The sequence below is a fragment of the Chiroxiphia lanceolata genome, chromosome 1 (assembly GCF_009829145.1).
Source record: "Chiroxiphia lanceolata isolate bChiLan1 chromosome 1, bChiLan1.pri, whole genome shotgun sequence".
Lineage (NCBI taxonomy): Eukaryota > Metazoa > Chordata > Aves > Passeriformes > Pipridae > Chiroxiphia > Chiroxiphia lanceolata.
The window spans coordinates 145805129-145815374 of record NC_045637.1 but is presented as its reverse complement, the minus strand read 5'-3'; the positions used below and the strand labels follow the sequence as shown (position 1 = coordinate 145815374).

The window sequence follows — 10246 nt, the reverse complement described above, 5'->3', positions numbered from 1 at the left end:
GAAGGCTTCCAACCCACATATATACCTCCTCGTTGGTGAAACCACGGCCTAAGTATTTATTTGACAGCTCTCTATGGGTCCTGTGAGAGATAAAAGGCTAAAACCTCTTTATACTGAAGATAGCTGAACTTCTGCCTTAAATAAATATTTACATAGGTAAGGAGAAGGCACTGCAGCAGGGTAATAAATCTTTTAACTAAAAAACCTGAGACTGGCTTTGGAGCTTTGTTTTGGAGTTATGGCAAATCCCCCCAGCTGATCCAGTTGTTGGGGGTACCTGGGTGTTTGAGCTGAAGAAGTAAAAATGGTTATGTATGCTGCTAGCTATGTTTGTCATCCGTTTGCTTCTGGATGCAAAAATGCTTTTGCCTTAACCATGCCAACTTGAGCAGAACTGTGAGCTTGACTGCATGGTAGAAACATCAGAAGTTATAAGGACCCAAACTTCCCCCCCCCATTTATAAATATAGCTCAGATGTAATTTGTACGGAGAAGGTTTCATAGAAACCTAAGACAGCCAAGCCAGCAATATCCTATGGAAGCTTGGTGTATATTTCTGTCAAATTTCTTTTGAAAATTACATGCCTTAACGAAATCATAGCCAAGCATCACAAATAAATGCTTAACATAAGGTAGTCTTTTTGTAATTATATTGATGGTAAATCCCTTTTTACTTAAAAAATTGCCTGTAAATTTCATTTGCTTTTTATTAATACAAGCAATATAATGCACTTAATAAATTATAGTACCACTATTGGGTATCTGCTCAACCCCTCAACCACTCTTTGAAAGCAGATTACCAGCACTTTCCTATCTATTTATTTGAGATAATGTAAAACGTTCTTTCATATTTAAATATATATTAGAAGTAAAGCTTTATCACAGTTGTGCAACTAACCGTTATTTGTATTTTATTTTCAAAGTCGGTGTAAAGTCCTGATGCAGCAGTCTCAAAGGAACTGTGAGTTTAGATACTACTAGAAATCTTATTTACTGAACACACTGGAGAAACTTTCACTGTTCAATGTGCAAACTCTTGGACCAGGCACAATGGATGCATCTTTTTCAACATTAGCACTATTAACTATTTCAGTCTACTATTTTAGTAATACTAGTGCGTAAATTTTTTTGCATGCATAAATGTTTATAGAACTAAGCTTGCAGTGTATTTTAATAAAAGCATGCCACATCTCTAGTCAAGTTTAATTAACTGTGAAGTGTGTTACTTATCCATTTAATAATTCCTGCAAATTTCAGAAACTTCAGAATAAATTTTCCTAGACATTTATTAATATTTATCTCAAAGTCAATAAAAATCAGGATAAAATGTACAGGTTTTCTTGCTACTTACATATCTATATATGCTTATAAAGTGATATATTTCATATTACCATGCATTTCCCAACCCTGCAGTGAAAGTATGGCTAGCAGTTGGATTCAATGATCATAAAGATCTTTTCCAATCTAAATGGTTCTATGGTTTCATGATCCACAGTTTATAACATATAGACAACTCTGAGACAGATCGTTGATTCTGTATGTTTTAGTTTCTGTTGCTCAAGGTGAGTGTCTACTTCAAAAACATTATCTGTAATTTCTCCAAGTTGGATTAATGATAGAAGGAATTTGCACGTATCAAGGCCAGATAAGCGCCATATTTTTCCTCTGGAATAAGACAGGGTACAGACCTAAGACTATGATAAAATACATACATAATAAATAGTTAAAGATCCGTTTCAAATGTATTATTAAAAAAAATAATAAAAGAAACAAACAGCAACTCCAGCAGACACCACTAGAGTTCTCCTTCTCCCAAATATCCCTAGCACCATCCTAAACCCTGTTTACCCCAGAAACCTGAACTGTGGACAGACAGAAGAGGAGAGAGAGAGAGAAAATTCAGACACAATAAAACTCTGAGGGGAAAAATATGTGGAAGGAGGAGGCAGCAGCGGCCTGGGGAAGGGATTGAAAAGTTTCCCCTGGCTTAACTTCTCCCCCCCTGCAGCAGCAGAAGCAGCGCCAGCAGCACAAGGTGAGAGAGACTTTTAAGTCTGGGGAGGAGGGGTGTGTGTGCGGGAGGGGGGGGTGAATTTACAGCCCTCTGGATATTTCTGTGTCTGCCTCCCTGGCTTTGGGGTGCGAGAGACGCCGTGTCTCATGCTGGGTGGATTTTTTTTTTTTTAATATGATGGAGGATTATAAACATGGCGCCTTAAAAAAACTACAAAATCATGTACACACTGTTCCAAGGAGATGGGGGAGAGGGGACAGGGGAAGGGCTGGGCACCAGGGGAGGGGGCAATCCTTCCCCGCGGGGTGCCGTATGAGGAGGGGGGGAGCAATTATACTTAATAATAAAATGTGTGGGGCTGCGGGGGGGAGATGGAAGGCGGGATTTTTTTATTATTATTATTATTTCATTTTTCGGAGTGGGCAGGATTATCTGGCAGCCCGCTTGGAAACCGCGGAGGAGAAGGGGACGGCGGCGGAGCGCGTGTGATTATTAACGGCGATTATTTTTGTACCCCGCACCTTCCCCCGGTCGGATTTCGGCTGGGAGGCGGCGGCGGGTCCCCCGTGCCGAGTTGCAGCCAGCCCTGGGGCCGGGGCGGGAGGAGGTGGGCTGGGGAGAGGGGCGCTCCGGGGAGAATCGCCGCTTCCAGCGCTCGGCGCGGGCCTGCAGGGCGCGGGGAGCCGGGGACTCGCGTGAGAGGCGAGGCCGGGCGGGGTGTGGCGCAGCCGGGCCTCGGCCCCGCCACCCCCCCGGTCCCACTCTTCCCCACACGCGGGGCCACCGCTTTGCTCCCCACTCTCCCCCGCTTTCCCTTCGCTCGCACCCCCCCCGCCGCCGCCGCATTTCCTCGCTGGGGAGGGGGGATGCCTGTTTGGAGGACGGGTCTTGGCCCGAGTAATGGCAGCTGCTCGACAGCGCCGAGGCTCCACAGGAGAGAGAGACGGCGGGGCCCCCACAGGCCGGGCGAGGGGCCATGGCTGCCGTGCCCGCGGGGGGCAGGGGAGGGGACGGGGAGAGGGGTGAACTCGGAGCCGCAGCCCTCCTCCCTTCGGCGGCTGCGGGCGGTGCCACCCCCGCGGCCGGGACGGCCTCGCCGCCCGGATCGCCCTGTGCCCCGGCACGGCCCCGGGGCTGCCTCGCCTCCCCCATGTGGCTGGGGTAGGGCCCGGGGGCAAGAGGGGCCGACTTCCCCGCTGTGTCCCTCCGGCTCCCCGAGAGCAACGCGCTCGCTGCCCCCACCAGAAAGGTCCCTCCCGGAGCCCCGCCGGGCTCGGCGGCCGCATTCCGGGGAATGTGGACCATCGAGGGGCTGGCTTTTGTTGGGGGCTTGGGGGTTTTTGTGTGTGTGTGCACCCCTGAAGCCGTGTCTTCAGATAACTCCCCTCGGTGCACTTTTTGGGGTGTTCTCCCTCTCCCCCTGCCTCGGGGCTGCTCAGAGGCCTGTCTCCTTTCTTTTCGGGGAAAGGATGGAAGTGTAGGTGTGGGGGTGCCCATGGTAGGGATGATGGGGAGCTTCGGCACGCTTCGGCCGTCTGCGTGCTCCAGACAACAGCCCACTTGTAAAATATTGATGTTAAGGACTTGAGAAACTTTGTGTGTGTCTTTTGGGGCTTATCCTGAAAAAAACAGACTTTAAGAATTTGGTTTTGGTTGTCTGCGAACGTGGAAAAAAGAACTTTAGAGAGGCTAGAGATGGGGTGGCTTGAGAAGAGGAAAAGGAGTGAAAAACTCATTTGGTGCTGGTTGGTTTTATAATTGTATAATTGGGCATTTAACACCCTAGAATCATCTGCCATGGTTTCTGTATTGTAGGGAGTAATTCTATTTGTTGTAGTTTTGAGAAGATCTTACTGCAGTAAAAAAGAACAAAGGTAGAAAATGCCTTCTTGTCCTAGATAGGCTGATATTTTCTCACTTCTGTTGCTGTTCTCTGAAGGAAATTGTTTAATTCTTTAGGGGTGATCACTGAGACAGGTGTCAGGAGGGGGGGTAATGGGAGGGAAAATGCCAGTTTGTGGTTCAAGTTGCAATCCCTTGGGTTTTTCTAGTTCCTTATCCTTCAGTGTAAAGGACCTGGCATCTCTCCACATTTTTTTTTTTTTAAATTATCAACCATTCTGAGTGTGCTACAGAAAGTCTTTAGGGAAGTAGACTATTTGCTGACTGGTGTTTTGTATACAAGTGAAAGTACCCACAAAATAATTTACAGTGTGGATTTGCACCATTAATTAATTCCCACTGTGGAATCATGGCATTAAAATGCCAGATTTTCCATGCCTATACAAACCTTCTCTGCTTTGACCAGATAGTTGTATGGGGAAAGGCGGGAAGGGAATGGTTCATGGTCTATGTAGTTCATCAGAGAACACTTTACCTTGCTGATGGTTAGTTTGGTTTTAGTGAGTGGGGGAAAAAGTAACTGTGTTGATGACTTTTTGTTCGTTGTGGGTTGGATGGTGGTCTCTGCATCAGCAACTGATACTTGGTATCGGGTTCAGCGCAAAGGACCGAGTGAGAAAAATTACTTTTCCACTGCATCTCCTGAACTGGGTAATGTGATGGACATTGTCTTGTGATGAAACTACGCGAGGGGAGTTGTGAGTGTGTGGATGTTGTCTGGGGGCGGGTCTTAAAACTTCGTTGACTCGCTAGAAGATACTCTTCCACAGTTTGAAACTTTGTTGCACAAGTTTAATGGGGTACTGCACCTTTTTTGGTGGTTGGGTTTGTTTTTTTTTCTTTTTTTTTTTTTTTTTTTTTTTTTTTTTTAATCTAAGCAAGAATTTTAAATATAAATGTAAAAAAAAAAAAAATTGTTCACCATGAATTAAAATTCTTAGTAGTTTGTCTTAGTTCTTATGTAGTACGAACCAGAGCAATACATCTTAACTTTCCAGTAAAAAACTGAGCACTATCAAAGTGACAAGAATTTCATGACCAGAATTGCTGTGCACAGTCTGTAGGATGTTTGCTGTTATGTGGGGTGGTGTGTCCATACAGCTTGTATCCAGGCATTCTGTGTGCAGCTACTGTTCAGGTTGCCTGGTTCAGGTTCCCCCCTGCCCTCATAGCAGAGAGTAGAAGGGACTGTTCAGAAAGACCTGAGGAAGAGCCTGAATCATTTTTCAGCCTAAGGTCATCTCAAGAGCAAACGAGATGGTGAAAGGCTGTGAAGTGTGCTCAACTTTTCCACCTTGTAGGTAAATAAAACATGCTGGGTGCTGTTAGTGACATGGTGCTCCCAGAGAAGAAAACTATGCGAATGGACAACTAATTTGGCCTCAAACTCACCTTGAAGTGCCTCAGGCTACATCTAGACTGTCGTGCATTTCTACCTGTGAACAGCATCCTGGGGACCACTGAACTGTACTGTCTGCAATCTCTGAATTAGAATAAAATACTTCAAAAAGAAATAGATAAAATATAACATTGAAAATGTTTTCTTAATTTTAGGCATCTAAACCTCTCCATAGATGTCTGCATTATCTGGTTTGTTAGCAAATTGTCTCATTTCACACAATTTGACAATTGGGAAATTTTAGAATTAGAAGACATGTTTTGAAATTCAGGACTCAATTTCCATCAGCTAAAGTTCAGAAATTTTAGACACACCTGTAACTAGTTTTCATAGTTACTGCTTTCCACAGTCTTTCAGATCGTTTAACTCTGGAAGTGTGTGAAGACCTCAGGCAGTGTGAATTGGTCCAGGCTAAAAGTTCTGAAAGAGGGACAAGGTGATGATAAAGATGTCACCAGTAAACTTCTGATTTTCTTCTTAAATAACTTTTTAGCTAGATCCAGATTAGCATAAATGTCAGTAAAAGAAGTCTTTTACCCATAATGTGGGTTGTTACAAATGCCAAGTCGAACTATAAACCAAATTAATCTGTGCAAGGTATATGTGGCTCACACCAGTGATGAACTTTGTTCATAAAATGCCGAATTGTTTAAAATTACTGGCCAAACACACAAAAGAGTTTCCTTTCCTCAATGAAGTAGAGTTTGGGGGTTTTTTCAAAGCTTAGATTAGAATTGTTGGAGCAATTCCTTTTCTTATATCCATCCAGTATATATAGAAATTTATTTCAAATCCTTGCCACTGATTTTATTAATTGCAGTGGCTTTTCTTCCATGTAATAGGACTTTCTTTAGCCATCCTTCTTGCACTGATTGTTTAGGAGCTAATGTCAGATCATGTTCTTTATCTGCAGTGGGTTTTGTGCCTTGGTTTTTGTTGAGTTTGCTTAGTCTCAGGATGAAATGAACACTCCCACAATACTTGTGTAGTACTTGGAGCGTGGTGCCCTTGGTAGCTGGGCAGTGCAACGTATGTCATCTTTTATATAGCTCATATATTTTAGTCTGTCAGTGTTGCTTGTGCTAAATGTTGTGAACAAAGATTGTTCTTGTCAGGTTCTGGATAATTTTTGATCAGTTGAATGTAAATTTAGCTCATAATTGGGTTATTGTTCTAAGGTTTAATCTGCCAGTTGGGAGAGTATAACCTGCAAAATAGGTAGTTTATAAGATGATGATTCCATTTTGGAGGAATTTCTTAATAAGTTAACTCCTATGTTACAAAAAAAAGAAAAGAAGAAGTTTTCACCATTTTTCAGTGTAGTATAAAAATACAAATTCACTTGTCATGAGAGTATCTTGTCATCTATATAAAATTCGAAACAGGGGTGGAAAACTCCATAAAATCCTTCATTCCTGGGTGTAGTGGAGGTAACTGGCAGTAGGTTGATAGATGCCAGTGTGGCCGTGTACAGTATAATAAACACTGTGGCCTCAAGCCTGCACAGGTGAACTCCTGTGGCACACAGAGCTCTCTGATTTCCAAGGCCTCTACATGCAGCTCCCTGCAACAACAGGGCCGAATTGAGCCCATTTTTTTCCCCTGTATTTTCAACTGCAGTCTTTAAACATAGTTTTATCATCTCTTTAAACCAATGTCTGCCATCAAGTTAACTGACCAAGCCTGAACGCTGTGTTATTATTTATTTATTTATTTCTAACACACTCTGGATGTTGAATTATATGAAAAAAAAATTTTAGGGGTAAAAGTAGCATTTTAGTAAGATTTCATTCATATTTATGTGTTTTGGTTTATTTCTCCCTGAAATGACTGGAGTCTTTTAGTTCTGTGGGCAGGTGAGAGAAGGCACAAGGGGTGATACGCTGTGACATGTCCATGAACCCAAGTTTAAAGCTCATGGTGTCTAATTTTAGGTCAGCCAGCTTTGGTAATATCCCATCAGAGCCTGATCCTGTAGCTGTACCACGTAGATAAATCCAAGGCATAGTTATTGAGAGTTTGTGTACAAAACGTCTGGTTTTGATTTTCTTCCAGTCTCTCATTTTCTACTTCACTAAAGGCAAAAGTTCCTGTTATGGAAGTAGAGAGACGTGTAAACTGAGTTTAACTATGTTATTAGTTCAAATGGCAGGACCATAGTATTTGTAATTCCAAAATTAGAAATATATTAAAAAATATAAGTAAAATATAGTTTACTGATGTATTTACCAACAATGAGAATATCTTTGAATATACCTTTACTTTATATTAAATTTTCAATTCCAGGATTAAATCTTTGCAGAATAAACCATTGTGAAGTAGTGGTTCTGACTCTTCATACAGCTCTTACTTCTAGTATGATATAAAACTAATTCTTAACAAATAATTTTAGCACCAGACACAGTGAAATTTGAATTACTAAAATCCACTTACTGGTTAAAAAATTAATTCAAAACACACCTACAAAAATACCAGTAACATCCCATTCACCCTTTTTGTGGAAATGGCAAAGAACTGGCCTCACTGCAATAAATTGTTTTTATCCAGAATAGGATACTGTTGATTTGAGATCTAGTAATTTAAAAAAAGAAGAGTTAAACATATTGCTGTTTATCTCTCATTTCTCCTATGCTTCATTTTCTCTTGCTTTGTTAGTATGTTAAAAATAAACATTAAACCAACTTGCCATATATTCAAATATATGATTTTAATGCAGATAGCTAATGTTTTGGCTACAGACTGTAGGAGTCTGCTAGCAGGTGTAGTACTCAAAAGCAGCATTTTGGCAAGTGGGCATTTGTGCTTTGATCTCATGCACTTAGGGCATGGCATTGTTATCTGGTCTTTTAAAGAGAGGTGGATGGGAGTCTCACGCTGTGACTCACGGGACATGGTACTTAGTTTACTAATTTTAGCAGAGCGATTCTTATCTGTCAATGTGAGGTTTTATTGGAACCTTTTGGAAAAGCAATGAAGTAAAACAAAATGGGATTGAGAGAAAATGATTACCAGAATCCCAAAGTAGCTAGAAATAGTATACTGTGGAAAAGAAATTAAAAGGGTATGAGGTATGTTTATTGCTCGACAAATCTTTGAGAAGATCTGAGAGACAAGAGAGCTTTATGTTTCTTAGCATGCTGTCGTCATTCTCTGTTAAGTCTCACACAACATTTATGCATTCAGTAAGAGAGGATCTCACACTACAGATACCTGTTTGCAATTACAGATGCTTCTCAAGGCAGAAACCAAGTACCAGCCAAGTCTGCATTGGCTGCTTGTGCCTTATTACTATTTTCTTGGTGTCATTGCCAGTAAAAGAAAACTTTGGAAGAGGAGATAGTCTGTGCCTTGCATAACATTGCAGTGTGTGTGCATTCACAAGCACAAATTAAAGTGGAAATTTTACCTCAGAATGGGGGGGGGTTCTCCAGTTTTCCTTCTGGTTGGTTGTTAATTTTCTGAGCTGTCATTGATTTCAGAGACAAGCTTAAACCCAATGTTTATGCATAGTCCCCTTTCCCCAAGCAATTAGTAGGATCCAGGTTCAAAATTGCACAAAATCAAAACAAAAGAATTGCTATTTCATAAAATGTAATCACAGGCCACACAGTCACTGATTGTTCACTGATGAAAATTGATATGCACTGCAGAAAATTCACTGTTACCCATAGATTATTATTAATATAATGATGGAGACCTTGATCATATAGGCACTTTTTTTCCCTCAGGCATAAAAATGAGGCCATGGAGGCCATGGCGGATACTGATGAATGAAGTTTAGTTTCGTAAAATAGTTTTAAAAATTAAAACCTTATGTATAACTCCAGTATTCAAGGAAGAACACAGTTACAGTTCGTTGTGCTGATATAATTTTATGTAATGTTATATTTTTGATTCTTCTACTGGAGTTACATAGCAGTGCTACATAGGCATTTTTATGCCTTTTCAATATCAAAAGTATGACTTGTTATTCTTGCACATGCCAAATTTTGCATTGATGATTGTTTCTATTGAAGCTAACACACTTTTCCTACATGTGCATTAGTCTTTGAAGGAATTTACAGTATTTATGAAAAGAACAATGTGAATACAATTTTTCTGTTAGTGACTTGTAACATTTTCTATATATCTTAAATCCTGTATGTTATAAAAAACCTTAATTATAAATAAAGAAAACAGGTAAAATAGAAATTCCTACTGGAAAAGCTGATACCATTATGAGAAGAAAGGTTTATTTTTATTTAGGAAAGTTAGAAAACAGGTATGTCAGGAAACTGAGAATTTCAACATAGTTTCAAAATTATGGAAATTTTGAATGTGAAAGCAGTTAAATAATAAAATTATATTGGGGTTTTTTGTATCACAGAACATAAATTAAAAACCTGAATTCTGAAAATGACCTTGTTTCATCCTGTTCATTATCATTTACCTGCAAAGCCTAGGCAATCCTTTTTGCTCCATTCAACAAAGAGTTTAGAAAGAGCAATGTTCTCCTCAGCTTGTGCTTCTATTCCTTCTTTGTTATGCAGTTCAGAAATGACAGAAAATTTTTTCCTTTCTTGATTAGAGACAAAGAATTGTTATTAGTTGTTTCCCCAGGAACCAGACTGCTTCATATAACTGTAGTTGAGAATTTAGGATGTTCTTAAGAACTGATTGCATGAACCTTTTCTCAGGAAGCTGGATGTTTCAGTGTCAGTCATCACATGCAAGCTCACATTTTAATATAATACAGCACACTGAATAATTTAGCATTGACACTAATGTTTTCTCAATAAAAAAGAAAAGAGATTTTTTTTTTCCACAAATAGAAATAGATTTCTGAAAACTTTTCTTGGTCATGGTAAAATGTGAGGAACAGTGAAAAGGGATGTACACTTTGCTCATTGGTACCTGACGATATCTGACGTCTTAACAGCCAGACTAAAATG

The 10246-nt window shown here is 40.5% G+C and overlaps 1 protein-coding gene across 4 annotated transcripts in view; it reads left to right on the top strand.

Annotated features, from left to right (window-relative positions):
* Positions 1–1805: 1805 nt before the first annotated feature.
* The window catches only part of ZMYND11 (zinc finger MYND-type containing 11), a 105313-nt gene continuing 96872 nt past the window's right edge, over positions 1806–10246 (top strand). Inside the window, exon 1 of one of the 4 annotated variants that reach the window (XM_032680427.1) lies at positions 1806–2035. The gene's annotated coding sequence lies outside the window, so the exon portion shown is untranslated. Of the gene's footprint in view, positions 2036–2431; positions 2500–10246 lie in introns of those variants that run through there. The other 3 variants (XM_032680445.1, XM_032680454.1, XM_032680436.1) reach the window with 3 other exon arrangements.